The 12,401-nt window shown below is 42.0% G+C and overlaps 1 long non-coding RNA gene across 1 annotated transcript in view; it reads left to right on the top strand.

The window, feature by feature from the left end:
- LOC309522151 overlaps positions 1 to 10,255 on the top strand; it is a 48,105-nt gene extending 37,850 nt beyond the window's left edge. The window contains exon 2 of the long non-coding RNA XR_014214918.1: positions 9,978 to 10,255. This is a non-coding gene — a long non-coding RNA (uncharacterized lncRNA). The remainder of the gene's footprint in view (positions 1 to 9,977) is intronic.
- The last annotated feature ends 2,146 nt before the right edge of the window (positions 10,256 to 12,401 follow it).

Below are 12,401 nucleotides of genomic sequence, written 5' to 3'. Positions count from 1 at the left end.
AATGGTTTTGATTGGAAAGGATACTTGCAGGTTGAAGGGGACCGTTGCTTGGTCTTGGAGATTGAAATATACTCAGAGTCGAGAGTGGATTTCATGCTCTTTATTCAGCTCATAGTGGTGAGGAGGAATGAATGTCCCCTCAAAGTATCTGCTTTATATACATTATTTACACAATGGGCTGCACGTGATTGGCTAATTCCGGAATTCTCCTGTAGGCCAATCAGGTTGTGGATTCACTTCCATCTGGAGCTGGATTGGATGGCTCCTGCAGACCAATCATACTGCTGCATTGTTCTAGGACCAATCAGACTGCTGCATTTTGGATCCTATTGTTCAAGGACCAATCAGACTGCTGCATTTTGAATCCTATTCAACTCAGTACATAACAGAGATGGATGCTATGGAGTGCAAAAGCATGAAGGTTTCCATTAATGAAACTGTTTCATACTTTGTCGGGCTGGGGGGGGGGGGTGATAAGGATAGGAACTGGGAACCAGGAACTCACACGAGGCCTTTGTCAGATAGTCACTGGTTTTGGCAGGCTGTCCTGCAAGCCCCACTGTGACGAATGGCATTTGTGGAGGTGTGTTGTCTTTTCATTTTGTAATCCTTTCTGGAAAGGCTCTGCTGTCTGTTTTCCTTCCTAAACTGTTTCTGAAGTGCATGGTTTTGCATATTCTTCTTTGGGTCACCTGAGGCCATTTTGGAGAAGCCAAATTGCATCTGAAAATTGTCTATCCATTTTAGGAAATACGTCACTCCAGGTGCTGAAATTTTAATTTTCAGTTTCCCCGAGGGACAGGTGGAGACAGCAGCATCAGATTTTATTTTTTCTTGTCTCCCAAGCTCTCCTGTCTCCCTGTTGCTGTTTCCTTGTTTAGAATGCTATTACTCCTGGAGATGCACCCATCCTGCTGCTTTTTAGAGGGCTTCATTGTGCATCTAATTCAGGCATGGCCAAACTTGGTCCTCCAGATGTTTTGGGACTACAGCTCCCATCATCCCTGACCACTGGTCCTGTTAGCTAGGGATGATGGGAGTTGTAGCCCCAAAACATCTGGAAGGCAAAAGGCATGACTGGGGAACTTGTGATTCTTCAGATATTATTGGCTCAAGTAGTGAAGCCAATGGTCAGAGATGATAGAGGGTACCATGTTGGTCTTCCCAACTGTATAGATAGTTCCAGGCACCTGAACAAGTGAAGTTATTATCCATAGATGTTCTAAGAACCAGGGGTGCGTGAGCATCCCAGTGTTTAGCCCCCGAAGAGACGAACCTTTGTAGGCACATGACTCAAGAGAGCCAGTTTGGTGTAGTGGTTAAGAGCTGTAGACTCGTAATCTGGTGAACCGGGTTCGCTTCCCCGCTCCTCCACATGCAGCTGCTGGGTGACCTTGGGCTAATCACACTTCTCTGAAGTCTCTCAGCCCCACTCACCTCACAGAGTGTTTGTTGTGGGGGAGGAAGGGAAAGGAGAATGTTATCCGCTTTGAGACTCCTTAGGGTATATCCCACTATAAAGTGGGATATCAAATCCAAACTACTACTACTACTACTACTTCTTCTTCTTCTTCTTCTTCTTCTTCTTCTTCTTCTTCTTCTTCTTCTTCCACTTATAAAAGCTTACAGGTGCTCGCAGAGCCTGTCCTGACTAACTCCACTGCCTTCCCCTGTGCCTTTGTGTGTTTTACATGTGTGTGCAAGTTTGCATGCAGATTTTCAGTCTGAATTCAGATTTTCATTATTGTAACTGGTTGGAAGCGTTTGCTGGTGACGAGAATGCTCAGCTTGTCTTTACTAGTTCAACCCTCCCAGCCTGGTACCTTCCAGTTGTTTTTGAACTACAACTCCCAACATACCTGACCTTCTCTCTGTGGAAGTTGGGAGGTGAAGTCCAAAACTTCTAGGACAGCACCAGTTTGGGGAAGGTGGCATTAGCAGGATACAATCTTTCAGTCTAAAAAGCTAACCTCGGTGAGTACAAACTCTGCCTGTACACTGAATTGCTTGAAGTTCATTTTATAAGGCATGTTTCTTAACAATACCATTTTCAAAAATCTGCAAGAAAAAAGCACCAAAAAATCATCATGGCAGGCAAAGCCTGTATGAAACATGCAAAAATATCAGGTTGGGTATTCATGTCTGTTTCCTACTTACAGTAGACCAGGGCTTTTTTTCAGCCAGAACTCGCCAGAGTTCACTCAGGTGGGTGCCATTGCCAGTATAAGAGAACAAGGGACACAGTCGTGGTGAGTTCCAGCACCTATTTTTCTTTTTTGTATAATATTTTTTATTACTTTTCGGTTACAATAACCCAATAAAAGCCTCATTGTCGATACCAAATTATAATACCAAATTATAGTACAATTAATAATGTCAATTCTTCAGATGCCAAATTATATCATTTTGTTGGCCCCCCGAATGCTAGAATTGATGATTTGATCATTGAACTCAGCATTCTAATAACTTACAAATTCCATTTACACACCAGTCAGAGTAGCAACCAGCACCTCTTTTTCTATAAAAATAGCACTGAAATCAATAGAACTCAAGTTAATCATGGGCTGAAATCTCACTAATTTCAATGGATCGCCTCTAAGCATTGAAACATTCACCTTTAAAAAGAATTTAACACCGAAACATTTTTTGTGTTTCGTAACAATAACCTGGCAGCATGTAGAAGCTGAAAATGTAGCTTTAAGCTGCAGACAAAGCTTCTGAGCTGTGTTCCAAAGCTTAGGTCACTTACAACCCTCTAAGATCCTTTCTATAAATAGGAGAGGGAAGCTTTTTCCTTAGAATTTGGCCTTTGGAGACAAAGAGTTCTGTAATAGTCCCCTTATCGGAATTACAGAAACTGTTAAAAACCAAAAAAAGGAGCTTTCACGATCCTAATGTTCAAATGTGTGCACACTATCCAGATCTCACTATTTTAAAATGCACCAGCAAGTTTCCAGAGCCTGTGAGTTTCATGGCTGAGTCGGGATTTGAACCCAGGTCTCCTAGTTCAACACTGTACCACACTCGGCTCTCTTTTGTGATATATGCCACCCTGAGCTCCTTGGTGCCCTGTGTGCATAAAAGTGCCACAAATGAAATAAATAAATGCTTTCTAAATTCTATCCCAGTTAGAGACACTTTTATCACACTGCTATACAAAATAAAAAGCTCTAGCAGGTGACGCAGGTTTTCACCATTACCACTGCCCAAAATTCCCCCACCCCGCAGTTCGCAAACCGGTGCAGATCTTTTTCTTATGGTTATTTCTATACACACACACACACACACACACACACACAGTCACACATTTTATCTAAATTTGCTACTGCAACACATCCCGTTTGCTTTGATCTATTGTTGCTTCCACTTAGCTACAGACCCCCATTTCTAAACAAGGTATCAATTCCATATCTAAAGCCCAGAGAGACAGAAAGTAGCTCTCTTGCATGTGTAACAAAAGGTATGGATCAGGCCAGATTAGGTAAACCGATTTGTTGAAAGAGCTGCCAGAGGGAAGAATTCTTCAGGTACACCTGAACGTCTCAGCGCACCAATCTGCCCAGTTTTTTTTTTTTTTTTTTTTTTTACAAAGGCAAACAATTTGCCAAAGCAAAGATTGGATTACATAACGTGAAGCCGGCGATACAATAGTAACAAAAGACAGGAAATGCAGATCAAGGTATCTAGTATTGCACGTCATCTGTCACGAATATTTAGGCTGCAATACCAAAGGCATTTTCCAAAGAAGTACGTCCCATTAAACACAGCATGACTTTATTGCTAAGCACACAAGGAGAGGATTGCACAGTATTTCAAACCATATTAAGCCACTGCTCAGTTGCGCAAAAGCTTGGATCTTTCCCGTGACTGAAGTTTTGCACTGCCCATATTCCTTTATCGTTGGAAACTTTTCCTCCTTTTAATGCTGACTTTGCACCATTGAACTGGTGCTTGTGCCACAAATTTTTATTTGTGTGCTGGATGCTGTTGTAGTTAGAGCATCAGACTAAGACCTGGCAGATCGGGGTTCAAATCCCCAGTCAGCAGTGGAGTTCACTGGGTGACCTGGAACCAGTCTCTCAGCCTCACCTACCCCTGTTGTGAAAGGGAGTCAAGGAGAACCATATAGGTCACTATGAGCTCCCTGATATAATACAGTGGTACCTTGGGTTACATACGCTTCAGGTTACAGACTCCGCTAACCCAGAAATAGTGCTTCAGGTTAAAAACTTTACTTCAGGATGAGAACAGAAATCATGTTCCAATGGCGCGGCAGCAGCAGGAGGCCCCATTAGCTAAAGTGGTGCTTCAGGTTAAGAACAGTTTCAGGTTAAGAACGGACCTCCGGAATGAATTAAGTACTTAACCCGAGGTACCACTGTATTGAGATAAAGAATAAAATGTTTTAAGCAGAAGCCAGGCTTGGCAACTTCTTGATTGTCCCTCAGTTTTCTCCATCCTCCATTTGAGAAACAGGACCAAAATCGTATTGTTAGCCCAGAAATGGAAGCAAGAAGAAATTCCAACGAAAGAAGAATGGCAGACAAAATTAATGGACTACGCAGAATTAGATAAAATGACAGGAAGGATTCGAAACCTGTGGGACCAGAGATTCACAGAAGATTAGAAGACATATACGAACTATTTGAAGAGCAACTGTAATCAACAAATTACGCTAGTAGGACTACAAGACGTTTTGTAAGGAGGAATATATGAAATATTGCAAAACAGAGAAAGATTAGAGATATTAGTTATGAGATTTAAATGTAATAGTGAAAGTAAGAAATGTATATCAAGTGATTAGATTGGAAATTTTTCAGATGTGATTGATGGAAGTAAAAAAAAAATTGTATAAGATGTAAAAGTATGTTTAATTATTGTTGGAAATGATATGTTAAAAACTAATAAAAATTTATTTTAAAAAAAGACAAACTGGGCCAAATCAGCAGAGGTTGAAAGAATTCAGGCTGTGATCCTGTGCACACATAGCTAGTATAAAGTCCCACCAAAGGCAGCGGGGCTTGCTTCTGAATCAACATATATAGGATTGCACTGTTGCTGTTTGTTGTTGTTGTTAACGCTGTGTACAAACTTTAGAACTGGGACACTCAGGGACAAAATGCAAATCAGAGTTTTAATCTGCATATTATGTCAGGAATAGCAACATTAGGAAAGCAGGCTGTTGAGGGGGCTGGCATGACGAGAGACATGTGTGCACCAACGTTCATTGCCCCCCTCGCCACCCAAAAAAGATATATCGGGAGCAACTTAGCACCTCTGCATGGGCACAAAAATTACCATCAGCTGCTAGCATATACAGAACAATAGAAAAAAGACAGTGGTGGAACTGAGAAATTGCACAAAACAAATGAAATACCGTGAAAATCCCTGAAACGAGAAGTAATCGACTAGAAATATTATCTTGTGGAAATAAACTAAATAATAAGAAAACTCAAAAAGCTTGATTAGAAAAAAAATTAACAGGAAGGCTTTGTTCAATTTTAGGTTTGTCTAATTTTTTCCTTAGGCTTCTTGATTTTTCTTATTATTTAGTTTATTTCCACAAGATAATATTTCTAGTCGATTACTTCTCGTTTCAGGGATTTTCACAGTATTTCATTTGTTTCGTGTATACAGAACAAGCTGCAGCTGCTGGCCCACAACCGAAGACTGGGGGAAAGGGAGAGGGAAGAGTTGGCAGTCCTAACCTAAGAAGTATTAGTTTGAAAAGTCTTTCCAAAAAGTAAAGGGTAACAACTTGGAGTTACAGCTGAAAGCTGGGACACGGTCTTCCTCTGACCTGTTTATGGCTGCCCAACAGCTCAGTTCAGTCATGACTGTTTTGTATCCCTACCCACTTCTTCTTCATTTCAGGTACTTTTTTTTAACAATCCCGATGACTCAATGGGCTTTTTTGGTCAATTTCTGTACTCAGTGGCTGACCTAAATACCTGCAGAAAACTAGCCTGTGAGAAAAGCCCACGGCCCGGGGGGGGGGAGATTAAGGACAGTTTGAATAAAGAGGACAGAGAGCAACCTCTCTTTATGCTCACAAGGTCTTTTCATTGTCTCTGGCAAAAAATAAATGTTTCTTTTTTTAGTTGCTTCCTACTTGCAGCCTGTTACAGGCTCTCAAAGAGGTGTGCTTTCTCTGAGAATGTTTTGCAAACCATACGGCACAGAAATGCATTGCAAAGGGAAGACAGGTGGATGTCCATTAATTTTAATGGGTCTACTCTGAGTAAGGGCTAGCACTGTATACAACCTAGTGTTTGCTTTGAAAAATGTATGTATACTATGTTTCTCTGAATACTAAAAGCAGAATAAACTAGATAGAGGAGTGTTAGCCCAACAGTTAGGAGCCCATCCAAACCTACCTATGTGTTATATACTGAGTTGAATAGGATCCAAAAGGCAGCAGTCTGATTGGTCCTGGAACAATAGGATCCAGAATGCAGCAGTCTGATTGGTCCACAGGAGCCACCCAATCCAGGTCCAGGTGGAAGGGAATCCGCAACCTGGTTGGCCTACAGGAGAATCCCAGAATTAGCCAATCATGTGGGGCCCATTGTGTAAATAATGTATATAAAGCAGACATTCTGGGGTAACTTCCATTCCTCCTCACCACTATGAGCTGAATAAAGAGCATGAAATCCACTTTCACTATGGATAGGGGCATTATGGTCTGGCAGGGCCATGGTCTTTTCCAGATCTCTGCCACAGCTAGGGGCTAGAACATGGGCTGGAGGACTCTGGATGATTTCTTTCTTGTGAGGCCAGTCACTCCAACAGAGGTCCCAGTGGATCTCATGCTAGAGTTGTTCAGCGGAATCCCTGATCTGGACCTGATGTAGAAACAAGTTAGCTTTCCACCCCAATAATGGGTTGCAAAGCTTTACTGTAGAAAACCGAACGTGAAGAGAAGAGCCGGATTTAGGTTTGATGAGGCCCTAAGCTCCTGAAGGTAATGGGGCCCTTTCTATGTTCAGCTGTCCTTTGTCAACAACAAATTGTCGCTGTTTTCTTGTGTTGAATATATGCTATATGGTAATTTATGGACCTCATACGTATCTCAAGCCATTTGCGCATGTTGTCCATGCAGAATGTAAGCACCCTATATATAGAAAGGAGCAAACCAGTGATATTTTAGGGAGCAGGCAAGCAGTCAGGGCCCATGACTTACATCATAGGAGCCTACACAACACAAAACAGTGTTGCTGTATGTAAGTTTTATTTTATTTTATTTGTTTTTTATCTTATATTTTGGAAATGTACCTCCAGTTTTTTTCCTTTAATTTTTTGGGGGACCCCCAAGAGAGTGGGGCCCTAAGCTAGAGCTTGTTTAGCTTATACGTAAATCCTGGGAAAACGAGAAACTGAGAGAAGCAGAAATTGACGCATTCATCCATCGCTAGTCACAAAGGAAGATCGCAAGTTGAGTTTGGTCCTCACATAGGAAAGTTAGATTCTCCCTTCCAGCCCTACACAAGGCTGGATTGTTTCCTGGCCAGAGCAGGGCGGGCAGGCAGGGGCAACGGCAGCGTGGGATCTTGGCTTCAAATCTCCCACCTGCTTCTGGCCAGCAGGACTGAGACAGCACGTAAGCGCGATGAACCTCAAAGCCAGGGAGAAAGTCATGACTCAGCAGGTTGGAGTTGGGTTTATTAAACTGCCTTGCAGTGTTCCTCTGGAGGAGATAATGATTTTTCTCTTTTTCGCCTCGTTCTTTGCTCAAGGTGGTGCTTGGCTTTGCTGGCTGGCTTTTAGCCTATTCAACAAACAAAAAGGATCATATGATTCAGAAACAATACTTTTATGCTAGCGGCATTAAGGACTGGCACTATTACAAGGGCCAAATAATATACACTCTGCACTTGAGAGAAACTGATCTTTTAGTGTGGCAGCATCTATTCTCTGCAACTTCCTGCGTGCTACTATTAGACAGGCGCCTTCTTTGTAATGCTTTTGATGCCTGCTGAAATCTTTTTGGTTTAGGCAAGCCGAAACGTGAAATTTTTATTATGCACATTATTTTTTTTAAAAAAAAACCGCTTGATTTTATCTATATTTTGATAATTCATTACGTCTATGCATCTTGAAGTCTATTTATTGCAACTTCAAGTAGAATTTTTGCACCGTTTTATGTAAACCGCTTAAAGAGAGAGAAGTTTTATTGAGCAATATATAGATTTTGCTAAACAAAATAAATAAACATAGCCAATATCTGCTGGAACAAATGCCAGCAAGCCTATGGATCGGCTGCCAGACCCTGAGCAATTTATTCTTCCTTGTCTTGTATGATAAGCACTTTGGTTGAACAGGTGATGTTATGAATCTTTGTGCTCCAATCATGGCTGGTTGAATTAGACACATCCATCAGTTCCTTGCTTGTAGAAATAAGATTAAAAATAATCAGGGGACTATTGTAAGGTTGTTGCTTATACGATCTTGTCAGGGCTTTTTTTCAGCCAGAGCTCACCAGAGCTCCTCTCCAGCTCCAGAATCCTCTCCAGCTCCAGCACAGAATCATTCAACAATTAAAAGAAAATATACTGGATTGATACAAAAGACTTTAAACATTTATATTATCAAAACATTACGTACTCTAAACAGAGCTATAAAAGTACCCCAATGTACAGATCAAGCCATTAAACAATAAAATTCATAAGCTAAAATCATCACATGAACAACAACAACACAACCCAGAGCCCTTTCTGTTGGGGATAATTCAAATGGAAATTCCCAGATGTCAAAAAATATTATTTATGTTACTACTGCGGCCCGTGTTTTGTTAGCCCCAAAATGGTAAACTAGCGAGGTCCCAACCAAAGAAGAGTGGCAACTTAAGTTGATAGAATATGTGCAGCTTGCGGACTTAACATGTAGAATAAAAGAACAAGAAGAACATACGTTTAGAGAAGGTTGGAAAACATTTATTGAATATATGAGAAATAACTGTGTACAGCTGAAGATGCTGGCAGCATTAAGATAAATTCAACAGTGTAAATAAGTTTTGGTGGGTGTAATAATGGAATACTGAATGGTCTAGTTTATATAAAATATGCAGGGATTTCTATTATGTAAAATGAACCACGGAAAGAGAAGAAGGGAAGTGATTGATATTTTAAGGTTGCTTAAATGAGTGTTTTAAATTGTAAAACAGAAAATTTAATAAAAATCATGTAAAAAAACAAGGAGTCAAAGCAATTAATAGGATGTTGCTTTTGATCTCACCCAGTAGCTTCCCTGAACTGCCTTGTTTTCAATAGATTATCTGTTTCCTTTACTGTCTTCAACAAGCCAAGACCAACTGCTTGACCTGGTCTTCAGTGTATATAATCCCCTGTGTTTATAGAGATTCAACTAGCCTCCAGGCATATAGGTTTATCCCTATCCCAATCCCAATCTGCGGATCCCCCAATCTCTTTCCCCCAGTGCCCCGTGGTTTAAAACTGAACTGGAACAAATGGCAGCCAGGTCTTCCTTGGATTGCTGTTTGTTCTGATTAACACTAAAGAGCTAGTTTTCCCGAGGAAAGTGGCCGGGCAAAGGCAAAACTGCTCAGCCCTGTGCCTAGAAGGTATGCGACAAGTGGAAAACCACTTGGGCCTGTGGTCTCTAGGCATGTGTCAAGGGTCTGTCAGGACGATCAGGCCATTCACAGGTCAGAGAGAGATGCGAGGCGAACATGCAGTTAGTTTCTTTATTAAGGAAAGGGGGGGGAATACAAGGAGGTTTGTTAAGGGCAAACCTTTATTTTGTTATCTGGATGTTTCTTTTTTGTAATTGTTTTAAAAATGCAATAAAGTAAACGAACAAACTCTTCCAGCAGAGATTTGGGATGCATCTTCTCTTTTGACTTCCAGACATTTTCGTAAAGTACTTTTTATGTACACAGACTTCTGCAACTCTTTACCTTTTTTGATCGCCCTAGTCCTTTGAATTGCTTTTATTATTATTATTATATTTTATTGTAGATATACTGCCATGTTACATTCTATGAACGCAAGGTTGACTTCAGCCCGAAAGACGCACTCCTCCATTGTCTCCCAAGATGGATGGACGCCAACCAACCAAAGAATTGAAGCTATAGAAATACTTGTATTAATTTAAGTAGAGAGCAGAAAGAATTTTTCAACAGCCGCTACGCAGGGGAGCCAGTGAAACTGGAAGCGGCGAGAACAAATGTTAAAGTCATTGTTGCTTTGGTTTGTCTCTCCTCACCTCCCATAAAATAAAAATTTTAATGTGTGCATTCTTGCTTTGAACTAACCCTCATGCAAGCATTCCACCGTGATGCTCAGTACAATTACATCTCCCCACTATCTTTTGATTTGGTTATGACAATAAATAATAATAATATTAATAATAATATATCTGGCTCTTTTCATCTTCAAAGAGTCTGAGGAACATCTGACTGGGTAATCCACATGCTTTTGAAATCTAGGAACACGCTGTTATTATCCTCATTGCTTTATGGATGAGAAAAGGGAGGGAGACGGGACCGCAAGGGATTTGCTTGCAGCCGTCGCGTCAACAAGAATCAGCATCAGCTGGAGGATGAGGGCCTCTGGGAGTTCTTGGAGATGTTCTTCAGCCAGTATTCTTGTGCTGATACTTTCTGGAGGCTAAGGTAGAGCCTGGTTTCATAGCCATGGGTATTCTAGAGCAGCTTTAGTCCAGATTACTGCCCTCCAGGCATTTTGGGCTCCAACTTCCATCAGCTCCAGTCAGCACAGCCAATGGTGGGGCATCATGGGAGTAGCAAGGCAACAACATCCAGAGGGCACCAGGTTGGGTGCCTTAGAATCTCTACTAGAATCTGCTTCTGGGAAGCCTTCCATGGTCTATGCAGAACAAGGTCACAGAAGTTGTGACCTATTGTCAAGGCTTCAGGGAATCCTATTCCTCCCACGGTGGCAACCAAGAAGCAGAGAAAACAAAGGAGTTCTTACCAAGTGATTTATTCAATGTTCACAGAAAGAGAGAGGAAGGAATGCGGTGTCCCAAAGACAACGGCGTTGCTCCAAATAAAATCCCACTCCCTATCTCTCTCCTATTCTACATCGCCCCTGTGTTGGCTAATCTGGGCTTTCTGTCTCTGAGCTTTCTGTTCTACTACCCTCAGTGCTCGCCTGGTCCTGGGGGTTGGTCAGGAATGCTTTCCAAAGACACTGGGTCTTTCAGCTGTCGCTCCCCTGGTGCTTCATCTACCTGCTGTTCCTCTTCCAATATTTCCCAGCTTCTCCCCTCTGCAGCCTCTGAACTATGCCCTTCTGCAAACCACTGTTCTAAATCTATACTGTCCTCCTGTTCTCAGGAAGGTTCAGGAGAAGGGGAGAGTGACCCCCACCATCCAGCACTTGACATCTACTAAGCCAAGCACAGCTCAGCAGCCATCTTTTGTGTCTTGTCTGCAAGACTTGACAACCACTCAGCTCCGGCAGTCTCCCCAAAATAAGACAGTGACTGCATGTTGCCATGAATGGGTCATTCTATTTGCCTTGGTGGCACAGAAGTTGTGCAAACCTGGTGCAGAGACTAGGAAGGAGTTGGATGCGTCTCCTCAATAGCAAGAGGGATCAGGAACAGTCCAAGGCATTTTGCTGGTGACTGCTACCCGCCTCTAGATTTCACGTATAGTACTCAGCCCCACTGGCTGCTGTCTCTTACTTAAATACTCACAACAAGACAATGAACTCCACTACACCTGTGGGCAACAGGCTACAGTTGTGAATGAGGAGCAGGCAAGCAGATGTTGTCGGACTCCAAATCCCATCAGCCCATGCTGGCATGGCCAATTTCCAGGGGTGATGGAAGCTGTAGTCCAGCAAATAGCTGGAGGGACAGAGGCTTCCAATTACTGCTTTAAATCAAAATAAATTAAAGAATTGTCCAGTAGCACCTTAGAGACCAACTAAGTTTATTCTAGGTACAGTGGTACCTCAGGTTAAGTACTTAATTCGTTCTGGAGGTTTGTTCTTAACCTGAAACTGTTCTTAACCTGAAGCACCACTTTAGCTAATGGGGGCCTCCCGCTGCCGCCACGCCGCCGGAGCACGATTTCTGTTCTCATCCTGAAGCAAAGTTCTTAACCCGAGGTACTATTTTTGGGTTAGCAGGAGTCTGTTACCTGAAGCGTATGTAGCCTGAAGCATATGTAACCCGAGGTACCACTGTATAAGCTTTCGTGTGCATGCACACTTCTTCAGATACCATGCACACGAAAGCTTATACCCAGAACAAACGTAGTTGGTCTCTAAGGTGCTACTGGACAATTCTTTAAATTTTTTTATTTATTTTGACTGCGTCAGACCAACACGGCTACCTACCTGATGCTTTAAATCAAGTTACAATTCTATGAGCATTCTCTCCAATATTTCTCCAATGGAAATAGGAAC

Source organism: Podarcis vaucheri, assembly GCF_965113315.1.
Source record: "Podarcis vaucheri genome assembly, chromosome: 17".
Lineage (NCBI taxonomy): Eukaryota > Metazoa > Chordata > Lepidosauria > Squamata > Lacertidae > Podarcis > Podarcis vaucheri.
The sequence above is the reverse complement of the archived record's forward strand: the minus strand, read 5'-3'. Positions and strand labels throughout refer to the sequence as shown.